At 41.6% G+C, this 16,536-nt stretch overlaps 1 pseudogene; it reads right to left on the bottom strand.

Annotated features, from left to right (window-relative positions):
• Positions 1-10,917: 10,917 nt before the first annotated feature.
• LOC148936433 (uncharacterized) lies at positions 10,918-13,274 on the bottom strand (annotated as a pseudogene).
• Positions 13,275-16,536: the final 3,262 nt, after the last annotated feature.

The following is a 16,536-nucleotide window of genomic DNA, read 5'->3' as shown; positions in this document are numbered from 1 at the left end:
TGTCACCGTAAACTTTACACAACTTTTCACAAGTTTGATGCACGTTCTTCTCTTTACGGAAGTAAAACAGTAATATATGGCGAAAATGCACAGTTTGATCTTCCATTTTCAACTTGTTATAAAATCTCCAAAACTCAATCAAATCGCTCAATTTTTTTTAGAATAAAGTTAGAACTATCAACTGTCAAATGACATCAGTGATGCTAATTTCAAGACGAAAATCACGAGAGAGTCAGGGAGTGCCGCACACAATGAGAAAGCATATTCGTGAAAGTTCGGAAGTTCGACCGGCGTCGGGTAAAAGACGAGGCTAGCACACCTAGTCCTGACTCTTTCGCTCTTTATTCTTACAACTAGTCTGCTCGTTCGGCGATTCTTGAAATTAGCTTTACTGAATGACATAGCAATAACATAGATGCGAATGATTCTAATACTTCCAAAAGTGAATTAGCGCTATTTGTTACAAAAATGCGTCATGACTTTTCCAACAACCCAATAGATCGAATTTAAAATGACTTAGACAGTTAATAGAATCCTCTCTTATTTGAACAAACTTTCGGTTGATTTATCGAGATTTATTGATTTTAATTTTTTTGACTAGTTACCGAGACATCGAGTGCTGAAATATACAAAAAGTTGTGATGACAATCCCGCTGAGGAAAAATTCACTGCAGATTTCAATGCCACGTGATCGCTTTCCACTGATTTCGAGAAGCGTCTCTTCTGTTTACTTTGCAATTTATCAAGTTCATTTAAAAATTGCAAAGGATCTAAGAAAATCCATCAAGATATTGTATCGAAAAAAGATTAATTGAAACTATTAATTGGACGGAGATATCTTCGATGTAGAATCGAATGAGAAGCATCTTTTCCTCGAAATCCCTCCGAGCTGCTACGTTTAATCTGCCATTGGTAGTATTAAAGTAGAGTAAACATAGCGTCTCATCCTGTCAGTTGAGCGAAAATGACTACAGCAAGATATATAAAAAGGATATCTGGAAATTCATTTCATTAGGTACCTTTTAAATCGAAGAATGGCTTTGCAATCTTTATATTTGTTACATTTCTTCTTATTTTGAACTTTATAAGAAATTATTTTCAGTTATCGAAACACAAATGTTTACTTATTTAAAACTAATAACATGTTAAAGTTTGTTACGATTAGCGTCTCATATTCAACATTAAGTTACATCGGAAAAAAATCTAAAAATTCTTTTAAAAATCTATTTTGAAAGTTTCTAGATATTCGACCAAAAGAAATTTTTGCAAAAATTTATTGTAATTTTTATTTCTCTTTTGTATAAGATTCAAATGATACATTTTATTAATCTGCAAAATACTCTATGCAGAGTAATGCATTAACGATTACATCTAAAATTACATGTTACTTTGTACACAGCAAGGCCGTTATCGTCTTTATCATCGCAAACGACAATGTTCGTAGATGATATCCGGAGAAACTCGGCAAACTCGATGAAAAAGAGAAGGAGCGAGAGATATACACGATCGATTCAAGTCCCGATGCCGAAGGTGCTTGTCGTCGTGTTCGCGCGCAGGTTTAATTTTCATTCCTCCGGCAATTTTCATTCCTCTGGATTCTCCCAATTTCCGGTCCATCGTCGATAGAGAAGCGCAAGAAAGACCGTATGGACGCGAAAACACGCCGAGACGAGATAATAATTCATAAGGCCGGAAATAAGAATAGGGGCATTTCTCTTCGCGACACGTCAACCGTAAAGCCCGTATACTGGCTCGGCTAAAATTTTCAAGGTGGATTTTCTCTCCCTTTTATCGTACGCGGATTCCGCCGTTGACCTACTATTCCGCGCGCTCCTTGTCTCCCTCCCGACGTTCCGTGATATTTCATAATGAGCGGTACAGAGGCACGGCCGTGTCGCGCGCAGACGAACTATAATAATGCAAAAACCATCGTTTCTTTTTTTTCCTTTTGGTAAAGCGCAATAAGCAGTGTCCTCACTTTTCACGAGCGCCTACTTTATGACATCGCATCGTTTGGGTCAGTGCAAGACAGCGTAAATGATGGCACATGAGCGGCTCGAATTTCAAAAACATGCACACGCGAGCATGTCAACCGGGAATTACTTTTAGCAAATTAGTTGCGCTGAACTTAATGCAAATACGACGTGTTTTCGACGTGCAGTTTACAATAACAAGTACTCGAAAATATGCTGCTCCTTTCTCTGAGTAAGACATTGTTGTAGGGATCGTAAACAATGTTTGCAACAATGACATGAGTTGCGAAATTGTTGTAATATCTGTAATTGTAGTTTATGTAAAAGAAGTTAAACAATTTTGAAGAGCAATTTCAACTGTTTTAACATAAAGCCATCTATTTTTCGGTCATATGTGTGAGACTATTCATGTACATGAAACGATATATACGATACACGGAATTAGTACGCTCAGTAATCCTAGTCGATAGTAAATGAGGAAGGAAATGAGGGATCTCTTCATTCTGTGAGGAGAGAATCGAGGTATCGATTTGTAAAATTACAGAAAACAGATGCGCGCGAGAGGCAACGGCATCGATTGCGAACGTCGTTTGCGATCAAACTCGAGCAGAGATATTATTGTGCAGAAATCCTTGAGCATATATGTGCAAAAGCTCAAAGAAGAGACGAGAAATAGAAAAAGAGAGAAGCGATAAGAAAGAAGAAGCTTTGTCGCACGATTCCCTTTTTGTCCCATCTGACAATGAAAGAGCGGATGCACACGGAAAGTCGCCCTCTTTCACCCGATAAACATCCTTATTCGCACTTGCCATTCATTTGCCACTCGTTTGCTAGATAAAGCGCGATTCCGTGAGACTTATGCTCGTTACAGCATATTAAGTCTCTGCGTTCCTCCGCGTCCGTCACGTTCGTCATAAGGAAAGATAATTCTGATCTGATCTCTTCCCAGAAGTGCCGAAAGGCTTTTTTTGCGTGCCGCGTATGAGGCAGCAGTTCCTCGAGGCATGCTTCCTTAGGGAAGGAAACTTCGTCGGACGGAAAGCACCCTGAAGCAAATGCGGTGAGAGGAAACGCCTCCGTTAAGTCTAGGAACGTATATTGATCCAAGTACCCATCAACACACACTGGTAGTGAATTCTGGCTATTTGCCTGCCTGATCGAGATCGCTGTTAAGGTCGCTCACAAGCAACCTCGTCAAGAGATAGACTGTATCTCTTCAGTCAGCTAATCAGTCAAATGCTCATTTCTACAGCAATAAAAAAATAAAATACGATAACTAAGCACATAGTTATGATAAATTTATTGAATTTTATCACGGTATTTTCTGTCTATATTAATCAATTCAGTCAATTAATCATTGCTCTTTCAAAAAATTACATAACAGATAATAACAAGTGAAAACGAATTCTTGCTTTATATTAATTGTCATGTTATTTTCTAACAATCTTGTAGGAAAGAAAAAATATAAAATTTATAGAATATAAAATTTGTATAAAATATATATTATGTAGTACTTTATTTCAAATCGAACTGTTCGCCACAGGAGTCAGCGAGCGGATGAATATGCGCGTCCTCAGAAAGACTCGTTATATAGAGACAGACAATATTTTGGACAATAATTCGGCATTGATTGTGGATTGATTGTGGAGTGGTATCGCGTCGCTGCGAGATCTAAAAGACGCTATTCAGCACCGAAAGTAGCCGCCGCATCTGATGGCGCGCTGTTATTACACACGAAAACAGCTCGCGGATCTAATTGAGACACCGATTCTACAAAAGATCCTACAGCTCGTCCATCCTGACAATGATCGTCTTGGTCATTAGATAAATAAACATATTTAACTCCAAGTGAAAATTAAAATACATACATTAAAAGATCGTGGTTACATACATTAAAAGAAAATAGTTAATTCTTAGATTACACATTAATCGCTAATTTTGTATCCAGCTCTTCATCCGATCGATGGCTATTATATCATTGTACGGGATCTGAGTTATCTGGAAACCCGGAATATCAGTCTCAATGTAACGATCTGCATTTAACATCTTTTTTACGACATATGGTCCCTTGTACTTCGGAATTAGTTTTTTATTAATTCCCGCAGTAGTGTCCACATTAGTTATCATCACATAGTCATCAATATTATATTCGTCATCGTCTTTTTTCGAGATCGGTCGTATGTTTTTTCGTTGGCGGTTTGGCTCTTTACGATCTCCCACGAAGCTGTTTTTCGCAATTCTATTATATCTCTCATGTTTTGATTATTCAAATTTAGACGCAACAAATCGTTTACTTTCTCTAATTGATTTAGTCCGAATAGTAATTGACTGAGAGTATTTCCGGTCGATAGACAAACTGTATTGTTAATCGCGAATTTAGCTGACACGATTGTTTGATCCCATTTTATAAGAAAATCGCTCAACTTCGCGAGCATGGGTATTAAAACACGATTTAATCGTTCGACTTGCTCATAGCTATAAGAACGTGTTCGATCGATTCTTCCTTCATAAAGTCCTTAAATTCTCAATGTGAATGCATTGCCATGATCTTACAAGTCGCCGCGGTTTATTATAGGAAATAGTCCTTGAGATGTTTTATAACTTTGTCCGAATTCGTAGATTTACAAGCGTATAAACGTATAAATTTTCGTAAACGCATTCACTATAGATAAAACATATTTTTATAACCTTTGTCCGTCTTTTCCCATAGAGGCCCATAATGATCAATATGATATGTTTGGAATGATAAATTTCCTTTACTGTGCAAATACCCCTCTAATTTACCGCTAGGAGAATATTCGATGCACTTTAAGCAATTCTTTATATAATTCGTTACCTTTTCCCGCATATTCAGGAACCAATTTGTTTTCAAAATATTCGAAATAACCTTTCTCACGCCTACATGATCGAGGTTGTCATGGCACGTGCGTATAATGTTGTTTTCCATCTGTTCCGGTACGTAGAATAACAATTTGTGCTTATCGATTTTTCAATATACGAGATCATCTTGTAATTCATAGAGCTTGTAATTCGTAGCTCTTCGCTCTTCTCGAATCGATTACGAATTTTACCAATTTCTTGATCTTGGTCTTGTTTCGGAAAGCATTTCGCAATTTCTTGATCTTGGTCTTGTTTCGGAAAGCAGCTCGAATGTGTTGCTTTCTAAAACGAGAATACTATTACAATGGCGTCCACATGTGCCATACTATACTTGCCCGGTCTATGCACAATTTCATACTTATATTGTTGCAGGAACATTGCTCACTGCGCTATCCTCTGATTGACAGTTTGCTTACCGAGAATGAGGTGGAAACTATTGCAATCCGTAACGAGCTTAAATTTAATACCAAGCAAATAGACATGAAATCTTTTAATTGCGTACACGGCGGCCAAACATTTAAACTCAAAACTAGAGTATTTGGATTCTGCGGATGTCATCCGATGACTAAAATAGGATATCAGTCTGAACTGTTCTCCGTCTTGTTTTTGCAGTAAAATAGCACCGAATCCAGTCGCGCTCGCATCGCAGTGTAGTTCGGTCAACGCAATTGGACAGTAAATAGCTAACACGAGTTTATTAGCTAGATGAAATTTTAACGTTTCGTAAGCATTATTTTCTTCTACATCGAAACGGAACATTTCTCTTTAATTCATATAGAAGCTTTACTATAATCGAGAACCATGGGATAAATCTTCGGAAATAGTAAGTCCGACAAAGCGCTGAACTTCCTTCGTATTACGCGAACGGAATAATTAACGATAAACTTTATATTTTCCACACTCGGTCGAATACCGTCCTCGTCGATCAGATAACCGAAATATGTAATACAGGACTATACAGAATTATACAGGAAAGAGCATTTATCTGGCCGAAATCTGAGATTATGTCTCTTCGCGATCTCAAACATCTCTCTCAAGATCTCGAGATGTTCCTTCATACTCTCGGCTACCAAAATATCGTCCATATATATAATATATATATATATATATATATATATAATATATATATATATATATATATATATATATATATATATATATACACATATACATATATTAGGTGTACAAAAAAGTTCTGAGCTTTTTTTTGTAAAATTCAATCTTTATTAAAAAATAAACAAAAAAATACTAATCAGCGAAATATTCCCCGTTTGCATCAACGATCTTTTGCCATCTTTCGGATAGCTTGCGAATTCCTTGACGATAGAAGCTCACTGGCTTCGAAGCGATAAAGTCATCAATGCATTTTCGTATCTCTTCAAATCTCACGAAATGTGTATCAGCCAAATGATGCTGCAGCGACCAGAATAGATAGTAATCGGAAGACGCCATGTCTAGACTATACGCCACGTGCGGGAGAAGTTCCCAGCCTAACGCAAAGATATGATCCTGAGTCGCTTTCGCAACATGTGGTCGAGCATTGTCATGAAGCAAAATCACTTTACAACGTCCTTGGCCTGTAAATGGTCTCTTTTCTTCTAATACATCGCTCAAATTGGTCAATTGTTGTTGGTAGCAGTCTGCCGTGATTGTTTCACCCGGTTGTAACAACTCGTAATACAACACACCTTTCCAATCCCACCAGATACAGAGCAAAACCTTTTTAGCATGGATATTGGATTTTGGTGTCGATGTCGAAGGTTGATCAGGGTCAACCCATGATTTTCTACGTTTAGAATTATCATATTTAAAGAATCCACTTTTCATCGCCTGTAATGATTTTGTGCAGAAAATCTTTTTTTCGGAATTTTGAAAGCAAAGTGAGTGCAGTGTCACGCCGACGATTTTTGTTGTCTTCGGACAATTCATGCGGAACCTATCTGCCCTCCTTCTGAACCTTTCCCATCGTATGTAAACGTACGGAAATGGTTTGCTGCGTAACGCCAAGCTGTTCTGCAAGCTCCTTTTCAGTTTGCGCAGAGTTTATATCCAGCAGTACTTGCAATTCGTTCGTTTCAATCTTTTGAGGGCGTCCAGCACGCGGTTCAGCTTCAAGACTAAAATCTCCTTGGCGAAATTTTTGATACCATCTTTTACATATAATACGACTTACAGCGTTCTCTCCATATGCAGCACAAATCATTGCAGTGACTTCAGCAGCATTTTTCTTCAGATGAAACGCGAAGTGGATGGAAAATCGAATATGCTCTTTTGTTATTGCCATCGTGAACACTACTGATTTTTGAGGTTATGTGCATCAAACGTCAACCGTATACCGTATGGCATTTTAGAAGGCCAAATGTCAACGCTTTAAAACCGCAAAAGGGCGGGAAGATATATAAAATTTAAATTGTTATTTCGGTTGTATGAAATCTAAAGCTCAGAACTTTTTTGTACATCTAATATATATATTAACACGTTGGCTCTGGCGTCCGCCCCTAGGGACTGACACTGATTTTTCCGTTTGGCCAGCGTCGGCTCCTACGGATCGACATTGATTTTCGTTTAGGTGTCGGTCGGTGACCGTGAATCGATACTATCAAACTTATAGAATAAAATTAGTAATTTATAAAATATAAAAATGACATATTTATACTTTTTCAATGTAGTTTATTAAAGTAGTATATGTAAATAAAAATTGGTTTTTTTCATGCGTATCGCAAAATAAACGTTACGACGTAAATTTATGTAACGTTTATTTATTTTTATATTTTTATTTCCTATATTAATGTATTGGCTAAATTTTGGAAAAAGATTGGAATAGAATTGAAAAATTGAACGAACTTGCAGTGAAATTCGATTGCAATTATGCCGTCTCGTTCGGATGGATATATTGTAGTCGCGCTCCGTCGCGCTGTCTTAAAAAACCAAAAGATGGCGTCTTCGCGACCTCGGCCGTAGCGCACGCAAAAAACTTCATTATTTCAAAGCTGCCAAATCTGATACTAGGGAGTGGGTGGGTGGAAGTATCCATCCGGACGAGACGGCATAATTGCAATCGAACTTCACTGCAAGTTCGTTCAATTTTTCAATTATGCAAAGTCTCGTCCGGATGGATATATTGTAGCTATTTAAAGCTAAAATTTGGTAGAAAAGTATATCAAATGTTTATTTTAATTATTGTGAACATCTCAATATCAAAATAAAGGAAAACATATATTCAAAATTGTCGTCTGAAAAGACGAGTCGTTAATAATATTTCTATTATAAAAACGAGCAAAGATGTCTGAGGATTTGCTCCAACCTGCGGTTCGTCTAATTTCGTCATGTTAATGTCTCTGCTGGCTGCAAAGGAAGTGGAGACATGACGAGTAGAATGGGCAGAAAAAATAGAAATGTCTACTCCTGCTATTTCAAGAGTTGTTTTAACCCAACGACCTAATGTTTGGGAGGAGACCGCCTTATATGGTTTGCGATATGATATAAAAAAAGAGTCATGATTATCCTGGCGAAGGTCTTGTGTAAGTTTAAGATAATATTTCACCAAGGAAAAGATACAAAGATCTGGTTTATCCAGAAAAAGCTTGAAACCGAGTAAAGGCTGGTATCTGCCAATTTCCGAAGTTTTAAGACGCGCCGGGATCTTAATAACTATAGAGTCCGAGATAACAATATTCGAATACTGGCCGCTAAAGTCTGCATTTTTTGCGCAGTTGTAAGGGCGAGCAGGATAATTAACTTCTTAGAAGTAAGTTCCAGAGAGCTCCTCATATAGATACAGAGTGGCTAAATGAGCAATCACCAGGGATGGATCCCAAATAAAATCGTAACGCGGCTTTTGCGGTTTTAACACAGCAACCCCCTTAAAGAATCTCCTGATTAACGGATGGAGACCTATTTCATTAAGAAGAAATAAGGGAAATAGCCGAGCGATACATGTTTAAGGTGGAGTATGATCTTGAATTTGAAAAACAAGATGATAAAAACTCTAGCACAGATGAGGTAAACGAGGAAAAGATATCTTCACCTCTCTCGTTACAGAATTGCGACCATAATCTGAGAGGCTTGGAATACTGCGCAATTGTAGATTCTGTAATCGATGCTAACATCGGCTCAATCGCGAACACCGGTGTACCCCTTCTCAAGAATGCTTGGCGGATAATTTCGCGGCTACCAGAGAAATCCTGGTCCATGCTGGATGAAAATCCCTGAAAGGAGACGATAGCATGTTAATATTAGATTCAAAATAAATAGGTTGATCGACAACTAAACTATTAAACAATGGAAACCAAGACTGTGCTGGCTACCACGGGATAACTAAAATTCCTTCCGCCTTATCGGAAATAATTTTTCATAAGGTTCTTAAAATCAAGATAAAGGCAGGAAATGCATAGAAGTAAAAATTTCTCCAATCTAACGAGAAAGCGTCTATTACATATGCCCCGGTCAGGAAACTAAGAAACAAAACGAGAACATTTTGTATTAATTGATGTGGCAAATAATAATAGGTCGATATCAAAAGGACCAAAAGTAGAGGCAATTGTGTCAAAATTATCCTGATTGAGCATCCATTCCATTTCTTTCGAAACAACCCGAGATTCATTTGCCTCACTATTTTGAGCTGAAGGGATATATGCAGCATAAATAAATAAATCGTGGTCCGCACACCAAGATCAGATTTTTCGGGCGAGGGCAGACAAATAAGGGAATTGAATTGAGCCCATGCGATTTATATAAGAGAGAGCAGTAGAACTGTCAACTCTCAGGAGAATATCACATTCACGTAAATGCGAAGTAAAACATCGTAAGCCGTAGAACGTAGCTAAAAGTTCTAGATAATTAATATGATAATAATATATAATTCTAGATATTAATATAATATTATATTTTGCTTGTCTTCTGGAGACCAGAAACCGTATGTTCGGGCTTCGCCGCAGATAGCGCCCCATCCCGTCAGGAAGGCGTCCGTGAATATTTCAAGCTTAAAATAGTCTGCTCTAATATTGTTGCATTGTGAATAATTTTCAAACACGGCTCTCCACCACAAAAGATCTTCTCTGATTGAGGCAGGAAGAGACATTTGAGCCTCAAAGTTATCGTCTACAGATAAAAGAGCTAGAAATTTCTCTCTCTCAAAAATTTTAGTATGTAGCATTTTCCGTATTTAACAGCTGGGCAAACCGAAATCAGGGAACCAATATAGCTCGCGAAAAAACAAATCTTGCATGACTTTTTACTTAATATGCGCGAGTTTTCTGTAAGAGCCTATCTCTTTTGTCTGGAGGGATAGAAATGAAAAATCCTCGTGTATCAAAAATGAAGCTTAGAAAACGACATGATGGTACAAGCACACTCTTACGCTTATTAATCACAAACCCTAATGTAGATAAAAGGTTAAGTGTAGTCGATACATTGACCACGCATTGATCATAGGATTGAGCTATGAGAAGAAAGTCGTCTAAGTATACGACTGAAAGTAAACCCTCTCTAAGAAAATGCATTGCTGGCTTTAAAATCTTTGTAAAAATATAGGGAGCCGATGCCAATCCAAAAGGCAGGGCAGTGAATTGGAAAAGCTGATTTTGGAAGTGGAAACGTAAGTACTTTCTGTCATCAAGATGAATCGGCAGAAGCAAATATGCATCTTCCAAATCGATCGAAGCAAGAAAATCGCCCGGTGAAAGAAGGCGAATAATTGTTTTCCAGTCCTCGAGTTTGAAGTATGGAGCTAAAATAAACTTATTAAGGCATTTCAAATTTAATATAAACTTCCAGTCTCCTGATGATTTTTCTATCACAAAAAAATGGAGATAAAAATTGACCTATATATTCCGATACAGATTCGATTGCCCCTTTTTTCTTAAGTCTACCTATTTCCTGACTGCAAATCTCTCGATCCTTTTCACAGACAGGTACACAAGAGGTTCGTCAGTCTGATAAGGTGGAAGGTGATTGAAAGGCAGTCTGTATCCAGAAATTGCTTGTAAAATTATGTGATCCGTAGTAATTTCTTTCCAACGAGGAAGGAAAAGAGATAGTCTAGTGGCTATATCTATCTCGTCAGCTAACGTCTCCTCGACCGAGATCTCGAACGATACATTGCTCGACGATTGTTTGTCGACGCCCCTGCTCTCCGTATTGTCGAGATTTTTGGTGGTACAGGGACCCGAGCGTTTCCCGATGTCATATTCGCGGGAGCCGTATGTATCTGACGCTTGCTAGATTGTCCTTTCCTGGATATTGTTGATGGTACTCTAAGTCTCTACTTGAGATTTCTCCGAGGTAGCCGCTTTCTTTAATTCTTCTCCGAAGGATTCACCAGAAATGAGAAAATCGTCTGATGGAATAGTATCTGCCATGTTCTTGGCAAGCAGATTAAGGGCAGGTATGATCTGTGCCCGCCTGGCCAAGGAAAGTCGATAAAAGAGATCTGCCAAAATTCTCGCTCCTTCGTTGATTTTCAGCACCGCTGAGTGTACTTCAGGAACCAGCGACTGCTGAATTTCAGGGATGAGTTCCGAGATTGTCTTCCCAAAAGCACATAATGCAGATCCTACCTGCTCTTGGTCTCTGCTGTTAAACTCGTCTCTCTTGATGATAGAGTTGCTCTTTAACTCGGATTTAAGCTCTGGGTTGAGTTTGGGAGCCTTGAGGAAAGCTAATTCCTCAGAGGGAGAGTATTTCTTTAGGAGACTGTCGTGCTGATCAATGGGGAGGCCCTTACCCTTATGTGTAAGGTCGCGCCATTTGTCGGAGACTAGCTCGTTCCAGGGTCGCACCTCCTCCTTTTCGAGTTCCGAGGCAAATAACTCTTTGGCAAGGTCATTACTTGGCAGAACCGTGGGCAGAGGGCTGTCCGTTTGCATAATTTCAACCACCGGGGGAGATCCAAAGGTTACGTTACCTTTATCTGTCGAACCTGTCACATATAAAGAGTTATACCTCGGAAAAAAGGTTGTGTCGATTTTTCCGCCTATATTTTCCAAATATAGACCCAGAAAGCACGTACACACCTGAATCATTCAAGACTGGGGACCCTTCCTGACTCGCAGGCGCTGCCCAAAAACATTCCCCCGGCACGGGGTTTGTTTGATCGGAATCTGCTTCCGGGATAGCGTTTCTATCAGGCAATGTCTCCTTCTGCCTCGCCTGATCGTCTTAACGACTTAGGAATAAAGATAGAGGAGAGGATCAAGAGGGGCATCGGGATCTCCTAACCTCTCTTTATGCCAGAACTTCGATTAATTGTGTCAGTTTATCCTCGAGATCCTGCTAAACGGTCATGAGAAGATGACCTCTTCCTTTTCTTAGACCCATGCTCTCTAAAAGGAAGCACTCTAGTATAAAGAATAAAGAAGAAGATGTTCACGAAGTTGTTGAAGAACGCAGCAACAGAAAATACAATGAAGTCCTTTGCGCGCGCTACGACCGAGGTCGTGAGGACGCCACCTTTTGGCTTTTTAATGAACTTTTAAGAAACCTGTTGGAGACAGCGCGACGGAGCGCGACTACAATATCCATCCGGACGAGACTTTGCATAATAGTCGCGTCGAGTGCGTCATATTTTGTTTATGTTCTATATGATCCAGCTTGCGCTCAGCTCTCTGCGCCGGCCGAACGGAAAGGACATCAAAATTGGCTCCGGAGCTAACATGTTAAAATCTTATTTTTCAATATCATTGGCTTAAATATGGTGTGAATATACCTTTGAAAAACTCGCGGGGCATTTGTGAGTCCAAATGGCATCCTTAAATATTCAAATTGCCCCAATGATGTAATGAAAACGATATATTTAATTGAAGATTCGGCCATTTTAACGTGATGGAATTCTTTTCGCAAATCTAAACAGCTAAATATTCTTTTCCTTCTCAATCGGCTTAAATGGTCATCTATTAGAGGCGTCTGGAAGTTATCCTTAATCGTGATTTTATTCAATTTTCGATAGTCAACACATAACCTCAGATTGTCGTCTTTCTTTCGTACCAGAACGATCGGATTCGCATACGGAGAATTACTTCCTTTAATTACGCCTTCTTTAATCAGATTATCTAAAATAACGCTTAATTTTATCTTATCGGCATAGGCTAATCGGCGCGCTCGGAAACTAATCGGTTGCTCGTACTTCAAGCATATCGCCATTTCCGGTTCGTTCTCGGATAATTCTAATTTTTCGTTCGTTAGATGCAGTCGCGGTATAAACATTAATGATTTTTGCTATATCGTAAGGAGCCTTCGTGTTAATATATAAATCTACTTCATCAAACTGTCGGTCAGTACAATATGCATTATTTGATCAATGAAATCATCCGGGTTTTCCGCCGTGTCGGTCTCACTCTGTACGATTTTGAACATTTCGTTAATTATTATTTTTACTGACGGATTGGAGGTGAAATCTCTACCTAACAATGCGTCGCCGTTCATTGTTCTATCGAGCACGACAAAGAATCTTATATTGGTATTATGGTGGCGAGGTTATGGGTCGCCAGTTATTGTCGCGAATTTGTGGTGCGGTGTGACACTTGGTGGCGTGGATGGCGATTGCGTGTGTGTGTCGTGTCTCATGCTTGAGTGTGGCCTGCTGCACTGCGACGCTCGCAATCGGCTGTGAAAGCTGGTTCTCGGTCCGTGGAGGGTATCTGTCCTCGATCAGCGGTGTGGCGGACCAACGATGTGAGTGTCAGCACTAAGCAATGCGGAAGGGTAGCAGCCAAGTATCGCGATACTTTGGATAATAGGAGCGCAAGCTGAAGGATATGTGAAGGTTGCATGCACGCTAACAATCAAGGAATGCTGAGTTAAATAAAAGCCATTATATTCTTGAAAAAATGCAAGGAAACAAAAGTGCTACATAGGCAGGCGGGACTTAGTCTGGGTCCCGCGGGAAAAGCGTGTAGGCGAGTCGGTCGCGTCTGTCTCTGCGCGTGCGCGCGCCAGCTCCTGCAGCCGCTCCCTACGTCTCTCACGAGCCCCGACTCCTCCTCGGCGCGGCCGGGGGGTGAGCGTTGGAGGCTTGACCTGTGCCGGTGGCAATCCCGTGGTCTGCGTGGCGGCCTCGGTGAAAAACCGGCGAGTGTCACGGCGCGGCGGCCGATGCTGCACGTGGCCGAGCTTTATTGCGCAGAGCTGCCACGGCTTGTCTGGTTGCGCGCCGAGTTCCAAGGAAGGCCAGGAGTCGGTGGTCGCTCCGGTGTAGTAGCGCTCGGGGAAGTCGAGGGACTTGACGCGTCCCCTGCGGGTGGAGTCGGCGGCCGGGGCAGGCTGTCCTCGGAGGAGGAAGCCGAGCCGAACAGGTCTAGGAGTTGTTGCCTGTAGCGACCAGTTGAGCTCCTGGCTCGTCGTTCAGTGCCTCGTCCCTCCTGGTCGATGCACGGTGAGGGAGGTGTGTGTCCCGGCAACGGCGTGGGTAGCTGCGCAGTCAACGGCGGCGAGCGTTGTGGTGCTGGCGTCTCCTGGATGATGGGCAGCGTCGATGGCCTCGGGGATGACGAGTCGTCGTGGGCGCGTAGCCCCTGGAGATGAGGTACGCCGGCGGAGGTCCTCCGGATGAGCAGCGACTCCCCGAGCTGATGGAGATCGGCGTGCTGCGGCCTGGAGCAGGTCGCCCGGACATGGGCGGATTGGGCGGCGTCGCTGGCCGCGAGAGACCCCCTTCCGGGACGTAATGTGGCTGTGGTGTTCACAGCTAACAGGAGCACGTCCGTAAGAGAGAGGTGAGATGGATATGGCGGCGTTCACGGCCGTCAGAAGCAAGGCCAGGAGGATGGCGGCGTTCACGGCCGTCCGAGGTAGAGTCGAAAGGATCTGGCGGCGTTCACGGCCGTCAGAGGTATGGCCGGTTTGGCGGCGTTCACGGCCGTCAGACGTAAGCCAGAAGGAAGTGGCGGCGTTCACGGCCGTCAAAAGCAAGGCCGGTTTGGCGGCGTTCACGGCCGTCAGACATAAGCCCGGAAGGGTATCCGCGGCGTTAACTGCCGCGGGGAGTACGACCGAATATAGGTCGGTAATTGCCAGCAGGAAAAACTGCCGTATGGTGAGCAATGAGGCCAGGGCTGGCTTCCAGAGCTCGGAGGGCGTCGCAGTGCAGCTCTTACCAATTACTTGGTTCGAGGCGACTGAGGCGAAGAGCGATGCCGAGTGCCGCTCTTATATAGGGTCCGCTGTAGCATTTCAGAGAGAGAAAGTGATTTCTCGACTTGCTCTAGTGGCGGGCGCGCGAACTACCATCCGACGCGGAACTGCGCGCGACGGTGTGTCGATGGTGCGTTCGCGAGGCAGTGACCACCACAGTATTAATACCGTTTACTTGAACATCGCGTTCGAACATGCCTAATATTTCTATTCGCGAATTATTAAGATCATTGAACCGGAAATCTTTCGCAACGGGAGCGCGACAGCTAGCCGATGCATATCCTGGTTTAATTAAACTAATTGGCCAGCCGGTATCGATAATAGCTGCGAGAAAATAGACGCGTATTACTTTTATCGTCCAGAAGTATAAGATAATGATAGGTATATGGCTCGCTCCCGATGAATGGCTGAATGAGATTCATCTCGACCGACGATTTATTTACCTTCTCCACCGAGTTACTAGGCCCATCACTCACAGGTTCGCAGCGGTTTTGTGCACTCCGCTACACGGTTCTCTCTCTTTACAGTTAAAATACTTTATTCCTCTTGGCACCGAACTCGCATCATCACGTTCAGTCGTCGACTTCATTTCCTTCTTTGGCTTCTGTTGACTGACCCCCCCACTTGATTCCGCTCATTTCTCAAGCTGCTTTTCAGGGTGATATTCTCAAACGCTTCTATTAATTCGGCACCATTCTTGAAACGTTGCAGCCTTGCTTGGTCACGTAGCCGCGGGTCGGGTATTCCCTCGACATAGTCAATAATCTCGTCTGCATCGATACATATTTGATTTACAATTATTTTATCATGATAATATTCGCTGAACGTCTCCTCCGTTCGCCACGTTCGCCGCTCGAACTCTTTCCTCAAAGTTAGCTAGAATGATGAACGAACATTTGAACTATCTCTTCTAAAAGATCGGTCGCATTTGTCGTGATATGTTCTGGCTTTGAATCGAAGCTCAAGGCTTTTTCCTTTAATCTCGAGTCGATTATTTGATTAATAGCAATATCGTAGTGTCGAGATTATATGTATTCCGCAGGAGTTCGACCTGGAAGGTCGCAGTTTCATAAAACGCTGCTCGAACCATCGAACTCATTTAACAGATCTTTGAGTCCCTTTACGTGATTGGCTCCACCTTCACTAGTGGCAGGGCTTCTAAGATCAGTGATGTCATCTTTAGCTCGGCTTCACGTCTCATTAGCTCAAGTTCACGCCGAAGCAAGTCTCTTTCGCGTTCAAACTCGCGATTGACAGGATCTTTTTCATGCATTACGTTTCGTTGAATTTCCGCACTTGTGGTGTCGTTAGTCTGTAATCTTCCACCCCATGTTCCTCTCTTAGATTGTTTTGTTCCAATCGCAATCAAGTCAGCTTTATTGCCCGTTGTTGGGAGATTCTTTTCTCGTAGCAATCCCTTCAAGTATGCGATACTATAGCTTGAAGGATCTATTGCGTTCGCCATAATCAATGTTCGTAGACAACCAGAATCACTAATGATTCGCGTAACTATGCAAGCACGCAGCGTCCGTTACTAGTATTACACGTTAGCTCA

This window comes from Pogonomyrmex barbatus, unplaced genomic scaffold (genome assembly GCF_055798465.1).
Source record: "Pogonomyrmex barbatus isolate J1 unplaced genomic scaffold, ASM5579846v1 scaffold22, whole genome shotgun sequence".
In the NCBI taxonomy this organism is placed as follows: domain Eukaryota; kingdom Metazoa; phylum Arthropoda; class Insecta; order Hymenoptera; family Formicidae; genus Pogonomyrmex; species Pogonomyrmex barbatus.
This window is presented reverse-complemented; position numbering and strand designations above follow the sequence as displayed.